Raw genomic sequence first — 16021 nt, 5'->3', positions numbered from 1 at the left:
GTTTTTTTACTATTGGAATTGATGTTGTTCTATGATTAAAAAAAGTTGGTGATGAATTCTTTAAAAAAAAAAAAAAAAGTTTATATGTTAGTGATGTGTCTCGTGTCCAACTTGGCATTGTCTTGGAATTTTAATGTCTTTATTGGACCTCAACCTCATCGAGTTTGATCGGGTTTAGGGTCTGAAAATTTAAGATTGAGCTACAAATAGCTAGCTTTGAAAGAACCTACTTTCACCTTGAAAGCCACTAGGGCTTCTTCCCGCGAGATTCCCTTTTTGTTCGAAATCGATATTTCCCTATTGCCTTTGAGAAAGGGTCCCGGGACTGTGCAGGTTTGCAGAGAGGCTAGAGTATTTTACAACATAACGAGAATATACATCATAGAAAACATGGGGGCTAGGGTTGGATAAGGACGCTCTTTCTATGGAATGAGCAACCTCATTTGCTTGACTCCTAACAAAGTTCACAATAAAACTAGTATGAATGGATAATAAACCTTACAAGTAGATAGAATGTCTCCTAGCTCATTTTGTGGCAAATGAGAGAGGAGTTTACAATGTCAACAAAGGCTTTGCAGTCAGACTCAAAGATCACATAGGACATGTCTTTAGCAACAACAAATTTAATAGCCTCTAGAAGACCCCATGCTTCAGCTTCGACAGGCACGAGGGAGCAGTGTGAAAAGTTTGACATACCGGCTATAAATTGGCCTGTTGAGTTACGGATGCACAACCCGTAGCCTGCCACTGAACCGTGCTTTGTCCACAGAACCGTGCTATGTACCTGCTGTCCCGGATTCTTATGATGTTGCATATAACACCATTCATTAAGAGAATCCTTCGCATTTTGCACAATGAAGGTGGGGGCTGAATCTGAATTCTCCCATAACTTAGAGTTACGGTTTTTCCACAAGCTCCATAAGACCATTGACACCATAGATTGGTGTTCGATTGTCAACCTATCAAAGAGATTAAATAAAAGAGTGGAAAAATCATATGAAGTAGGAAGCAAGTCACGAATGATTGCGTCAAGTTGCAACAGCTCCCAACAAGTAATAGCCTTAGGACACACAAAGAAGAGATGTGTATGCGTTCCTGCTAGAACATCACAATGCACACAGGTATCGGAGCAAGGGATACCTTTTTGGATTAAGCCGGAACGGGTAGGAAGACAATTATGTGCTGCACGCCATAGAAAGGAGTGCACCTTGGGGGGACTTTTTGCTTCCAAATAATGTTCCAGTTCTGGTCCGGATCAGCAGCGTTCGACATACTGGCTGCAAGTGTCATACAATGTGTGTAGGCTGATTTAACGGAGTAGGAACCATCAACCGTGTGCTGCCAAACATAAATATCCACCATAGTTATGTTCCTAAGAGGGATAGAAAGAATTGTTGTAGCATCTTGGTAGTTAAAAATAGAATGAATGAGATCATTATTCCAAGAGGACATATCCGGATTAAGCAAATTGTTGACAAACAGCTCAACCGTACTAGGAGAAGGAATAGTGGAGGGTTTAAGTGTAGGGAGGGAACGTATCCAAGGAGCGTTCCAAACATTGATGTGGGAACCGTCACCGATCTTCCATCGATAGCCTGATTTTATAAGGTCTCAGGAACTCCAAGTGCACCACTGTATGCTTATGAGTTTTGAAAAGGTTTTCAAAATTCAAATAACTGCTGCCATTTACAACAACTATGAAACCATATCATAATACTATTGTTTTAAATAATTAATGTCATAAAGGGTTCCAAGTTAAACATAGAACATTCAACAGTAATATTTAACTATTGTTTGATTCAATTGTCAACAACTATGACATTGATCTTAAGTAACCAGATCAGTGCGTATAGCAAAATTGAACCACCAGAAAGCAAACATACATGAACCTACTGTCTCAACAACAATAATTGAATCACATGCGAATGCAAATTGAACACAAATTTATCAATGATTACAACAGAATGATTGTTATAAAAAACAACAAAAAACAATTAATCAGAATCAAAACTAAATTGAATAAATTAGTATAAACTTCAACATGAAAAAAATAACTAAAAAGAAAACCTTAATTTTTGCAGTGGTTGATGTGAAAAGAGACAAACAAAGAATTGTTGTGCCTCTCTTTTTAGTTGTATTTGATTGAGAGCAGACATGAGTTGTGCCTTCATTTCACATCTAATTGGTGGTTATTATAAGTGCAAATTACCAAATTCTATGCAGTTACTAAATAAGTTTTGGAAGAAAATGAAGAATAATCACTACATGCATGTTATAAGAATATTTACCAATCAATTTACATGTCAGCAACTACACCTTATAGAAGGAACACAAAAATAAGAGACAAAGGAATTAGTGAAATAAGTGTGCAAATATCGAAGAGCAAATCTATACGAGTTGCCGCTCTATTCCGTCGCTGACTTTGCCTGTGGCGAGGAAAATGTCATCACCTTCCCCTTTCTCATATCTTTTTCGTCTCTAATTTCTGCCCCCATTCAAAACCATTTCATCTCTTAAAAAAAATATGTTCACTTTTTTTTTGTTTTTGTTTTGGAAAATGATTACCTGGAGTAGTTTTAAATAGATGAAGAGCAAGACCCATTAGCATGTAACCGTAGAATATTGTGGTGGTGGGATGGAATGCTTGGAATTGGGATGGACAATAGTTTGCAATTTGTCCTCTAAACAAAAGCTGTCTCTGACTTAAGTTCTAGTAAATATCCAATTGAAGTTACTTTGAGACAAAACTGTATTTAACGTCAATATAAAAGAAAATTAAAACAAAAATTGTGAAGGGTATTTTAGGAAGTTTCTTGATATATCTTGGAGAAAATTATTAGCATTAAAATAAGGATCCAGCTTGATCAAAAAAAGAAGGATCAAACTTGATAAAAAAATGTAAGATATGTAATTCATGCACTTTTTTAACATGGAGTTACTTAATATATATACTTAGTTTTGTGATGCATACTCATCTATCTAGGGTAGATGAATATGCATGAAACATGAGTCACATTTACGGGGTGGGTTTGATGAAGACATTAAATTTTTCTCATCTCTAACACAATTTACATACCAGTACGCATATGCTCATATTATTTCTCGAGCCATTTGTGTTTGTCACAAAATATAAAATTTAAGAAAATCTAAGACAGACTAATAGAAGAAATAAGAACAAAACTTTAATAACACATTCAAGTCTTGCAAAGGACGAAGACATTTCAAAAAGAGTGAAAGAATGTTTTCACATTAGTCATATCACTTATTCATACTTTGCGATATTTTTGATTGAAAAGGTCAATGTAACATAGCAAGAGGAATGTTAATTAAACTGGAGCATATAAGTGATATTGTTGTTTGAGAAATCTTGGAGAAATAGAAGGAAAAGCCCATGCCTACAACCACCCCTTCCCATTTTTCATTCACGTACCTACCTTTCCTATCCTAGGATTCAAATTTCTCTATATCTCTCTCCCTCTCCCTCTCTCTATCTCTATCTCTCTCCCTCTCCCCCTCCCCCCTCTCCGTCTCCGTATCTGTATTCCTCCCCCCCTCTCTCTCTCTCATGGCCACTGATAAGTGCTAGATATAATTAATTTCATGTTACATTTAAGGCACTTTTGTTACTTGTCTTACAAGTTAGTTAGGGAAAAGTCGAGAAAAAGATGAACAATTGCCCTATTATGCTTTTTATATCTTACTCTATCCATTTGTGCAGGAATTGAATGTCAAGACACTAAGAAAGAAAGAAAAACAAGGATTTGTGAAAAAAGTCAACTTGCCATGGCAAGTGAATTACTCGCGAGGCGAGCATGAAGGCGAGTAGAGGCAGAGAGTACCAGAAGCAGCTCGCCACCAACCTGCCATGGCGAGTTCAAGGCGAGCTAACGTGCCATGGCGAGCAAAATTACTCGCGAGGCGAGTTAAGGCGGCCTAATCCTTCAAAGCTGACGTGGCAGAAACCCACTAGAAAAGAAAGCTCAACTCACGAGGCGAGCAGATTACTTGCCATGGCTAGTTCAATCAGAACAGGCATAGTATAAAAGGCCATTTACTCATTTCAGATGGGATTATCATATCATATGCCACTTTAGGAAGAGAGAAAACAGGGGAAACATAGAGAGACCCTAAAGGAGCAAGGAGCACAAGGATTGAAGGGATTCGCAAGATCATTGAGACATCATGGTTTGCTTCCATTCCATCTCTTCTTTTCTCCTTGTAAGGTTACCATGACAATGAGTAGCTAGACTCTTTTTGTTGGGATTAAATGTAATCAACTCTATTAGTATGTATTCCCTTTGATTATGATGTTGTTTGATTTTAATTATCTTATGATGTTGAAGTTATTCTTATTTTCCTTACAATCTTATGGCTTTGAAATGTTATTGAAAAATACCTTTTGAATCTTGGTTAGAATAATCTTCTATCAAAGCTTTTGTTCTAGACATGGAATTTAGGTTTTGATAATCACTTTGAATATTGGAACTTAAAGCTTTTGTATCATTTAATAGTTTGGGAAATCAACTATGCAATAATACAATCGACTATTAGATCGTTTAATAGTTTGGGAAATCGACGATTAAACGACTCAATAGAAATCACGACATCATTTAGACACAAATGATGTTGTTGAGCAATATGTGATAATATCAATTGATAATTAGAATCCGCAACACTAATCCAAGAATACGTATACGTAGGTTGATGAAGTTTAATCCCAGCATAATAATTTCCCTGTTAACTCTCAAATCTTTTATAATTTCATAGTTTTCTAGTTTATGAAACAAAACTTATTACCACTCCATTACTCAGAACAATATAGATTGTTGAACGGCTTAGAATATCGCACTAGTCCCTATGGAGACGATAACAGAAATACTTACTTTTGATACTACATCAGCCACACATTACACACAGCCATACAACTTTCCTATCGACATATCTCTCAAATCGTTGTTCGGGTTCTTAGCTACACGACAATACAACCAAGCATTTTCTCTGTTCATCAATTATAAAAAAAAAAATTATTCTAATTAAGTTTGTCTAAGAATAATTTTGTTCTATGTTCAGTTTGGAATTTTTTTTTTTACATATATTGTGGAAGACAATAAAAAGCATATGTTTTGTAAGTAAACGGAGATATGATTTTATGATCATCACTTCATGCATAACAATAATTGTATAGTCTTGTATGTATGATAACATGCCGAGCCATATAAACTTTGCATGATACTAATTACTTCCATGTAATTGAATTAGAAGAAGCGGTTCTCTCATCTTATATCGTTAAAACAACTTCATCACTTGGCCTTTAATCCAAAATGATCATCAAAATCTAAAAGAAAAATATATTTAAATAAACATTAGTCACTTAACTTGATATAAACAGTTATATGTAAATAGTCCAAAAATTGTATTATGCGAGTCGGTCAATAGATTTTGCACCTCTATTTGCCAATTTCGTTCCCTTTTCCATGTTTCCTGGTGACATCCATTTGCTACCTTTGGTCAAGAAAAAAAAATACATACAATCTGCAAGGCATTTGTTATTGCTAACTCGTATAAATGTTGACTTAGCATTACTGTCCCATGGATCCTTCACGACTATAAAAAAAAAAAAACAACATCAATAGCAAATAGAAGGCCCTTTTAATTAAAAAAATTAGAAAATTTAAAGTGTGAGATGGAGTTGGGCACCGCCGCATCGAATAGAAAGATACAACTCCATCTATCTTTTGTCTGTATGAACAAATTGAAAGTTAAAATCAATAAGCTATATCAAAATTTCAGAGAATGAATCGTTCAATTGTTTGTATAATTTGTTTATTGGTAACTGCTTTAATTTTTATCATGAAGCCGTGAAATTGAAACTGGAATATGAAGAAAATTCTTAAGAGATCCACAATTTCAACCTAATCCCCTTTATGTTATCATTAATCAGTATTCGGAGGTAATCGTTATCATTTTCCAAATAATTATAAGACCTCATGATCATTTCAATGAACATATATCACTCTCACTATTGATTCCTTGATCATTTAAAGCATGCCTAAACTTTTTAAAATTTGAAGATATATTTGAAATTGGATATAATTATATGAGATAAATTTCTATGCATTGTGAGTATAACATTTTTTACACTTGCATCCAAGCAAATCACATGATAGTTCCATTTTTGTTGGTTAGTTCCTAAAATATCTCCATAAATCCTTCAAAAATAAATATATAACATATATATTTATGTGTCATGATTGGATGTTTGTGTAATATAATTTTACATTGTCAATGCAGTGCACACAAATTAAAGCCTGATTACTATGATTGTATGATGAAACAAGTATTTTGATCATATCCTGAAACAAATAAGTAATGCACTACGTAACTACAAAATCTAACTTAACGTAGCATTGATAATTAATTAATGGCTTCCCATTTCTACTACTATAATCAATTCACTTTACAAACTACATCATTTCAATTCATCAAATTGTTTAAAAAAAAAAGGATCAAAATTATGAGAGTTGTTTATGATTTAAATTGACATCACAATCTGGTTGCCAACAAAGAATTAATTAATGTGGAGATCTAGTGGAAGAGATGTAGAGAGAAGGGTTAACCTCTATCTTTTTCAGTTACGTTTTTTTTACTTTCTATGATTCATTGTATGCCATTACCAATCAATGTGTTGAAATAACAAAGAGTGAAATATAATGGAAACTATTGTTTTTTGGAAGTTGCAAGAAGTTACCCAAAACTATCGAAGGTATTATTGGAAAGTAAAATAGGTCATACCAAAAAAACCTATTGCCTTCATTGCTGCAAATTAAAAGTATAAACAACACAATGAAAAAATCCCAGATATCAATATTTCTCCTCTATATATTAGAATATGTGAAAGTTAACAAAAGAAATTAAAGAAAAATCAAAAAAAGAAAAAGAAAAAGATAACTCAACAGTAAAGAAATTAAAACGTAGCGAAGTTATTTACCTCCGTAACTAATATTTTGGAAACACAAATAAGTTTTGAATCCTTACTTAGAATCGGACACTTCAATTCCAATACCCATTATTCACTGATTTTTCTGTATTGACAGAATAATGATACCGCAATTTCGAAGAGATATAAAATTTATCGATGAAAGAAAAATTGCTAGAATAATGAATGTTTGTAGCAATTATGTGTTTGTGAAATCAGGTAGTGGGAAGTAGTTAATGACAATTTTTTTTTTTATTTTTTTTTACATAGTTAATGACAATTTTGTATGAAGAGAAGACAATGAAAAGTAAGTAACCGTAATTAAACTTTGTGGTGAGAAGTTAACCATGTGTAAAACAAAACTGCAAAGGGCAATTTAGTATTTAAAAAAATAGGCTACACCAAACAAAAGTACTGTCTTTATTAATAGGTATAGATTAGACAATTATTTTTCTTTCACATACAAGCCTATTAAAACCATTAAACCACAATTATATTTAGACAAAGGCAAAAATTCGTTTTGTAACGGAAGAAACAAAAGAGAGATGATGAGGTTTTACAAAAAAGGTGGTCACTGATTGATTAATTCCCATTTGGTAATTGTTTTAAATGTTATATCATTGTGTACTATAGTTAGTGAATAATGGTTTAAATGTTTATCATATTTGTTCTTTTGTTTTATTACAAAACCATTAGACAATTATTTTGGTTTCACATTGAAGACTGTCAAAACCATTAAACCATACTTATGGTTTCAGTAATAATTTCAGTGTATAACATGTTAATCATTATTTAAAATCATGTACCAATAATAATTTCATTTAAAACCATTAGACAATTATTTTGGTTTCTCAATGAAGACTATCAAAATCATTAAACCATACTTATTGTTTCATTAATAATTTCAGTGTATAACATCTTAATCATTATTTAAAACCATTACACAATTATCTTGATTTCACATACAATACTATCAAAACCATTAAACCATACTTATGGTTTCAGTAATAATTTCAGTGTATAACCTCTTAATCATTATTTAAAACCATTACACAATTATCTTGGTTTCACATGCAATACTAAAAAAACCATTAAACCATACTTATTGTTTCAGTAATCCATACCCCTAAGTTTGTTTCAATTCATCAAAATTCAAACATCGTAAAGAACAAAAGAGGAGTTATACAAGATTGCAAAGAACTTAATGAATCAACTTTGACTTCCTTAGAAATATCATTAACCGAAATCATAAACTGGAAAGAACATCTAGAAATTTAATTGATTCAAGAACATATCCAGAAATTTATCAACATCTTTATACAAACTCAATAAAAAAAACATTAAAACTAATCCAATCCTTAATCAGAGGTTACATATCATGTTGGACGTGCTAACTTTTGAAGCATTTCTTCATAGTATGAAATTGCTGCATTCTCCACATAGTTTCTTTTGCAATTGCTTGAGTCGCTTAATATTGTGGAACATATTCCAATTCTCAAATCCACAATTTTTGCAATCTTGTCATTCTTCCCATGCTTTCTCATTTTGGACCAATCTTTGAAAGATTTCATTTGTGTATTGTCACCCTCCCATTCAGCAAGAAACTTCACGCAAAAGACTCCACAACTGTCACAAATGCTTCCACCTCCTTCAACCATACATCAAACATCTTTTTATACACAGTCGCTTCGTCGTTCTTCATGTGCAATGTCTCTCCTATCAAGTTGTTCATGAATTGAAATTTTTGGCTCTTAAGATTCACAACGAAGCATACATAATAACTACCCGGATTCCCAATTAGTGGCGGCGTCATTATCTATTTCATAAGTAAAATAATCAACACCATATAATCAACACCAATCAATCTGTAGAAATTTTCAAAACTATAGTGAACTGAGTCTTACATATTCTAATTGTAGGGTCAATAGCTTTCCAATCCATGTATTTGAACTTTTTCAGTCTCTCGATGAATCTTTTCCATGCAACTGGTTTCGTTGTATCTATGGCATCAGGTCTTTCCATGTCAACCTGTTTATCTAAAATGAGTAAAATCAATTCCAAAAAGACCTAAACAGTGTGTAAAATTTTAACATTCATGGAATGTAATGCATACATAATTGATGACTAGTGTAACCAGTCTTGTCATTTTTTCATTTGGTTGATTCCAATTCAAGCAATTGACCCAGACATTTATCACGAAGCATGACACTCATTCATCTTTTTGAAGTGTCCACAAGTCACTCCTTTGTAGAGTGAAAGCATGCAAAATCTCCGAGCAGTACAAAATCTTCGTCCTACATTATTATAAAGCATTTAGGATTTGTACTACTACGATATTATCTGAGATTACAAGATGTAGTATAGCCAAATAAAACAACTAAGTTGGCAAAAAAAATTAACATTTAATGATTTTAGTTCGGCCTAAGAAGCTATTCTTAGTAACTAAAGAACATGTAATCATGAAAATACAACCACACTACCTCGTTGGACCAAAAAAAACAAGAGAAACATGCATGCCGACCTGCCTGCTCAAGGGCACTTTGTATTTAGTAATTGCAACTAGGAATATGAATTTGCTTGTTGGCACTTGAAAATTAATGGTTTCAGCTTTAAAAACTAAATTGCATGCTACTACACTTTTCTTAATTAGAATAATTTAATTTCTTCAAAATATTATTAGTAGTACTATTGCAAAGCTTACTAATTCATATAATTTGTCAATAGATATTAAAAATGGTTTTCACTTACTTATCATGTGAAATGCTCCATGCAAATGTTGGATATATCCTTCTGCATCTTAGTTGCATTTGACTCGTAGACAGCTTCATCGTAGAGGCTTGCAAGGTATTTTGACTTCTTCACTGATCTTGATCTTCTACGCTCAGGGTATGTGCCACCAGAATAAAGCATATCATGCTTCTTTCTTTTCTTTGTCTACACAGTTTCAACAATATCCAAGTCGATTATTTCATCTGGTAACACCGACCTTAACGGAATTGCCCTGTCAAATAAATTACATAATTGTTAGTTTGCAGAATTAATATTGTGCAGAATTTAATGAATCAATTGTAAAGTAAAATTGTCACATTGGTTGATTCTTACTCTAAAGCAAAGTCTGTGTCTGATTCCAAAAGCTTCTGCTCCTCCGGGTTCTCCTCGTCCATCACGTTTGCTTGCTTCACATTGCATTGTGTCTTAACCGATTCACTATTGCATTTTTTCTTCACTGACTCTGTCCTCACATAATCATTATTATTCAACCTGAAACCATTAAAAATCATTTTGGTTTTCAGACATCAAATATCAAAACTATTGGCGAACACATCATATATATAAAACCATTAGTTAGTTCTTATAGTTTTATACATCACAAATTAAAAACCATTAAAACACATCATATATATTCATTTCTTACCCTGCATTCGAAGCTTCTCTCCCATCAAAAAACTCTGGCCACTTCAAGATTGTTTCCTGTGTAAAGGAAATACCCATATTGCATGCTTTCCTCACTGAATCATCAAGGCTTTTGCCATCAATCTCATCTTCTTCATCATCATCATTATCATCAATGATTTTGGCATTGATCTCATCTGCTACATCTTCTTGATTATTCAACCTGAAACCATCAATGATGGCAACACATAACCGACACGGTGATATTAGTAATAATTTGAGAAAATAGGAATTATACATATGCTTATATGTGTCGATCTTGTGCAGATATCAAACATTAAAGCGTGTACACGTGTGAAATACAAAACATAATATGAAACATCGGATGTAGTTAGATGCATTACCTTTCTTCCCCTCGAGTGCTTGTTTGCGGTATGGAAGATTCATTCTGAGCCTCTCCATTATCTACACTAGAACTTCTTTCTTTTCTTTTTCGGGTTAGATATCGGCACTCAAACTTCTATTATCTTCAGTTTCAGGTACTTCCATCCCTTTTTCATTACTTGAATTCTTATTCTCCTCTGTTTCAGGTTTCACTTCAATCGGATTGTCCCTGGTTGTGTTTGTTTCTTTTGGAACTGCATCATTTTTCCTAGAAGTTCCAATATTTTCCTCAGTTATTCTTCTTCCAAGGTTTCTGCGGTTGTAGTGTAGATCCGTATACAAGACCTACAATGATAAAGATGCATCTCTGCCTGCAATTTTTTTATGTATATGTACTATTAGGATTTTCAAAACCATAAAAAGACAATATTATGTTGAAAATCATTAAGATATCCGATTTAACAATACTAATGATTATATAAAACCATTTAACAATACTACCGGGATAAGGAGCATTTATGATGATTGTTTTGTCATGTTCTTGGTAACATGGCATGTATACAAACTTGATTTATTTTATTATTTTAATTAGTATTATGCAACGGCAATTGAATTTCCCCACTGCCATAACCAAGCTAGTTGGATTATTTATATATCAAACAGATACACAGTTTACTTAGGATTGTAGTAACAAATAAGACTTGCGTAATTCATGACTTCAATGATAGACAAAAAGGTTCATGGCTTATTGGACTAATAGGAAGGTTCATGATAAGATCTACAACACTAATAAAAACCATCATATTGCATAAATAGTAGTTATATCATTATTTTGCTCTCATCTTAGAGAGTGGACAAGTATCTGCATCAAAACACAATACAAGCGGACCTTCATCGGTGCTGTACAGTCTGGTTATCCCGGCCGTCAGTCCATGCTCAAGTCCCATAAGGTCATGGACCTTCTGAAGGTCTTGGTTTGCCGTCTTCACATCCCAATCACTTCGTGATGGCCGCATGTGTTTCCCTGTCAATAATGGGTTTCTATTCCCCATGTAATTAATCTGCACAATAAAAACATGCACATACATATTTTAAAAATCCACCACTTAGTTGTTTTAAAAATATATATATATATATATAATGATCACCATTAGGAAGTGGAAGTCCGCTAATGGATTTGCAACTTCCTGAGTTTGCAGGCCTTCTTTCGTATATCCAAAAACATGTGAGCACCAGTAATAAGATGATACCCCAGCTGGATCTTTTAATATGTGCGCATATTGGAAAGATACAAAACTACTATTAGTGGGGCACAAAATTTTGTGAATGATAAAACAGATTGCACCCTTCACCCACGCATTTAGTTTCTCTAGTGTCTTCAATATTCTCTCCAAATCTGTCACCTTCACAAAAGATGAATAATTTCCATCTAGTCATAATTTTGTCATCAATCTCTTTATTGCAGAGCAGAGATCGACGTTAATCTGCTTCCCCGCCATTGGAAGCTCATACACCCTATGTACATCCTCTTCTTTCAATGGAAGTACCTCGGTCTTGCTTAAGGTAATCCACATTTGCTTTTTCTCAAAGTTTTTAACAACCCAATCCGCAAAGAAAGCGTGGACTTTTATCCAAAACCACTGTCATTCAAAAACTCAATTATCTCCTATTTTCTTCTTTTGTCATGTACTAAATGCATAACCTCATATACCTTAGGCACAAGATGAGTATATCTAAGGTATATGAGCTTATGCATTCAGTACATGACAAAAGAAGAAAAGAGGAGATAATTGAGCTTTTGAATGACAGTGGCTTTGGAGGAATGTTGCATATCTGCAATTGAACAAAAGTCCACACTTTCTTTATGGATTGGGTTGTTAAAAACTTTGAGAAAGAGTAAATGTGGATTACGTTAAGCAAGACCGAGGTACTTCCATTCAAAGAGGATGATGTACATAGGGTGTATGAGCTTCCAATGGCGGGGAAGCAGATTAACGTCGATCTCTGCTCTGAAGCAGCAATAAAGAGATTGAGGACAAAATTAGTACTGGATGGAAATTATTTATCTTTTGTGAAGGTGGCAGATTTGAAGAGAATATTGAAGACACTAGAAAAACCAAAAGCGTGGGTGAAGGGTGCAATCTGTTTTATCATTCACAAAATTTTGTGCCCCACTCATAGTAGCTTTGTATCTTTCCAATATGCGCACATATTAGAAGATCCAGCTGGGATATCACTTATTACTGGTGCTCACATGTTTTTGGATATACGAAAGAAGGCCTGCAAACTCTGGAAGTTGCAAATCCATTAACGGACTTCCACTTCCTAATGATGATCATTATATATATATATATATATATATATATATATATATATTTGTATTTTTAAAACAACTAAGTGGTGGATTTTTAAAATATGTATGTGCATGTTTTTATTGTGCATTGTGCAGATTAATTACATGGAGAAAATGGGGAAGAGAAGCCCATTTCTGACAGGGAAATACCAGGATGCAATTAACGTCGATCTTTGCTCTGATGCAGCAATAAAGAGATCTCTGCTCTGATGCTCCCAAGCAAAATAATTTTGGCATAAAAACCATGAATGAATGAATCCACTGGATACCAAATCTAAGAGATACGTAAGCTATATTTTTGATAGATACATGATCATCAGTAAATACGTTTGTTAATCAATGTATACTAGAATCTTGAAGGGAAATGTTGACGATTTTAAACCAAATCTATAAGATACCTAATCTATATTTTCATTGATAATATTCTACCATGCATGATCCAAAAACTAGCATCATATGAAACAAGTTCAAGTTAACCAACAAAGGAAAGATGGTCAAATCATCTAGTAACACTTGAAACTAGCATTGCTACATGTTACTTAATATTGAAAGAAAACATTGTAAAAACAATGAGAGAAAAAATGATTTTATAATGTAAGAAAATGTATTCCTATCTCGTTGGTTTCGTTCGATAATTAATCCCCAACTCATATTATCCTAAATAGAGATGCAACTGACTTGTACTATGAGCTACATATACGTTAATTATTTAATACTTATTTGCATTAATCAACAACACTATCATACTAGACTAGCTTAATAACAAACAGAGAATGAATGATTATGTTAATCCCAAACTGTCATTGGAAAACTAAGGTTTCCAAGATGATTCTATTCTCTCACAATCTCTAGATAACTAAGTGATTTTATATCTTTCAAAAAGAGGAAACAAAGAACCTAGACATTATGAACTCTATAATTTCACAACTATCATCAGTACCAAGAAAAAGAAAAGGCTAATTGGTAGAGAAGCCTCATTAACTTATATTATATATCTTTCAAAAGCTTGTGTCAACATTCTGATGATTTCTTACCACAAAACAACTAACAACTTAGTTATATAAGGATATAAGGACATTTGTGACTGTCATTGAACCAAATCAACACTCTGAAACCATTTCCAACTAACATATACAATTTTTAAACTATTTATTCGAAATTAAACTGTCAATTAGGGTTACACATACAATTACTTTCCAAACTAAAGAAAATCATTTCCAACTAACAGATACACTTTCAAAACTATTGTAATTACTTGAAAGCTCAGGATATTTGAGGAAGAAATTATATATGATTAGTTCGAACCTATTTTGTTTTCATCATTTTGCTGTTTGTTTCGTTTGAATGGTGATGATGATGCTTCCCGTGATGTTGAATGGTGATGAACTCAGTGATGACGATGAATGATGATTTCGGTGACGGTGATGATGATTTTGGTGACGGTGATGATGATGAACACAACGACGGTGGTGAAGACGTAACAGGAGTGATTTTGAACAACTGACGGTGGGGGATGTTGAATTGTGATGCACACAGTGATGATGATGAACACAGTGACGCAGGGGGATGAATGAAGATTTCATTTTGTTTGAATTTCGTTTGGTTTTGGACAGAAAAGTTAAAATAGAAATGATAACCGTTAGAAATAGAAAATAGAGATGCGCTTGGGGTGTATGACATAATGGGTTGGGGTGTACGAAGCAATTATGCACCGTGCATAAGGATTTCCTTATGCACCATAACCACTCCCCAAAAACTGATGACTTCAGTGTTGTTGCATGCATGTCGTCTTCCACCATTGCAAAATCCAGATCTGTACTAATAGAGTCAGTTGAATGTCCACCGGTGGTCGTTAGAGAAAGTTGTCCGATCACGATTTTTTTTTAGGGGTTTTGTAGAATAGATGGAGGGGAGTAACATTATGGTGATAGTTTTTGAAAAGGTGCAATGTGGGAGTCGAAATCTGACCGAAAAGGGTCTGAAATCCGAGTTAAAAAGTATGGTTTAATTAACAATCTTTTAAGTGAATAAGGTAGATCTTGATGAGAGAAGAACAATGGTTGTGATGGTGTTGCAAACAGAGGTTGAACGGTTGGCATGCAAGGGTACAAACAGTTGTGACGGTGGGGGAGAAGATAGCTTATCTGGTTTGATGTGTTAAGGGAGGAAAGAGATAAAAAAAAAAATAAACGATAAATGATGATGAGGGTGGCTTTGCTGTATGCAGAAGAGAAAGAAAAAAGGAATCTCAAAAAGTGGGTCACGTGAGAAATGAAAGGAAAAATGAATTTGTGAGGCTCCTAATTTCTATCTTAATTTTTTATAATAAAAAAAGAAAAAATCACAAATTTAAGGGTATTGTTTAAGGTTTTCACACACAAATTTAAAAATGTAATAATAGTGTTAAAAAGACATATTTTACTCGATGTCAACAATAGGTAAATTTTGACTTTTATAATTCATTAAATTAATGATGTATGTGGTCTACAATATAGATTACTTATATCATTAGTTGTTGCTGACTAAACTAACTTTGATGCAGAAAACAAACTGTTATTTATAAAAAAAAATTGTTTCTGCTATTTATAATATTACCTCACTTCATTTCCATAACGATATTGGTCCCTCATAAATTAAAACGCACGGGATAAGGGAGCATTGATTAAAATTTCATAAATAATATCAAACACGTTGGATAAGTTGTCGTTGACTAAACTAACCTTGATTTATAGGATAAATTATAATTTATAAAAAAAAAATTTGTTTCTATTAAAACGTTTAAACTATTTAGAATATCATCACTTCAATTCAATTCTACAATGTTATTGAATACTTATCAACTAAAATGCACTAGATAAATGGACAATGAACAAAATTTCGTATATAACTGAAATGCGTGCTGAACTGGGCATTGA

At 33.3% G+C, this 16021-nt stretch overlaps 1 long non-coding RNA gene across 10 annotated transcripts; it reads right to left on the bottom strand.

The window, feature by feature from the left end:
• Window positions 1–8230: 8230 nt before the first annotated feature.
• On the bottom strand, window positions 8231–15368 carry LOC25497117 (uncharacterized). 10 transcript variants are annotated; one of them, XR_005646736.1, is made up of 10 exons: window positions 14412–15357; window positions 13257–13367; window positions 11643–11814; window positions 10774–11124; window positions 10392–10592; window positions 10079–10237; window positions 9725–9977; window positions 9090–9270; window positions 8881–9012; window positions 8231–8792 (listed from the first exon to the last, which is right to left on the bottom strand). It is a non-coding gene; the product is annotated as an uncharacterized lncRNA (long non-coding RNA). The 10 variants fall into 10 exon arrangements; XR_003013148.2 differs by having other exon boundaries at window positions 13257–13312; window positions 14412–15356; XR_003013144.2 differs by having other exon boundaries at window positions 11643–13380; window positions 14412–15368.
• Between the last annotated feature and the right edge of the window lie 653 nt (window positions 15369–16021).

Source organism: Medicago truncatula, chromosome 6 (assembly GCF_003473485.1).
Source record: "Medicago truncatula cultivar Jemalong A17 chromosome 6, MtrunA17r5.0-ANR, whole genome shotgun sequence".
Classification (NCBI taxonomy): Eukaryota; Viridiplantae; Streptophyta; class Magnoliopsida; order Fabales; family Fabaceae; genus Medicago; species Medicago truncatula.
This window is presented reverse-complemented; position numbering and strand designations above follow the sequence as displayed.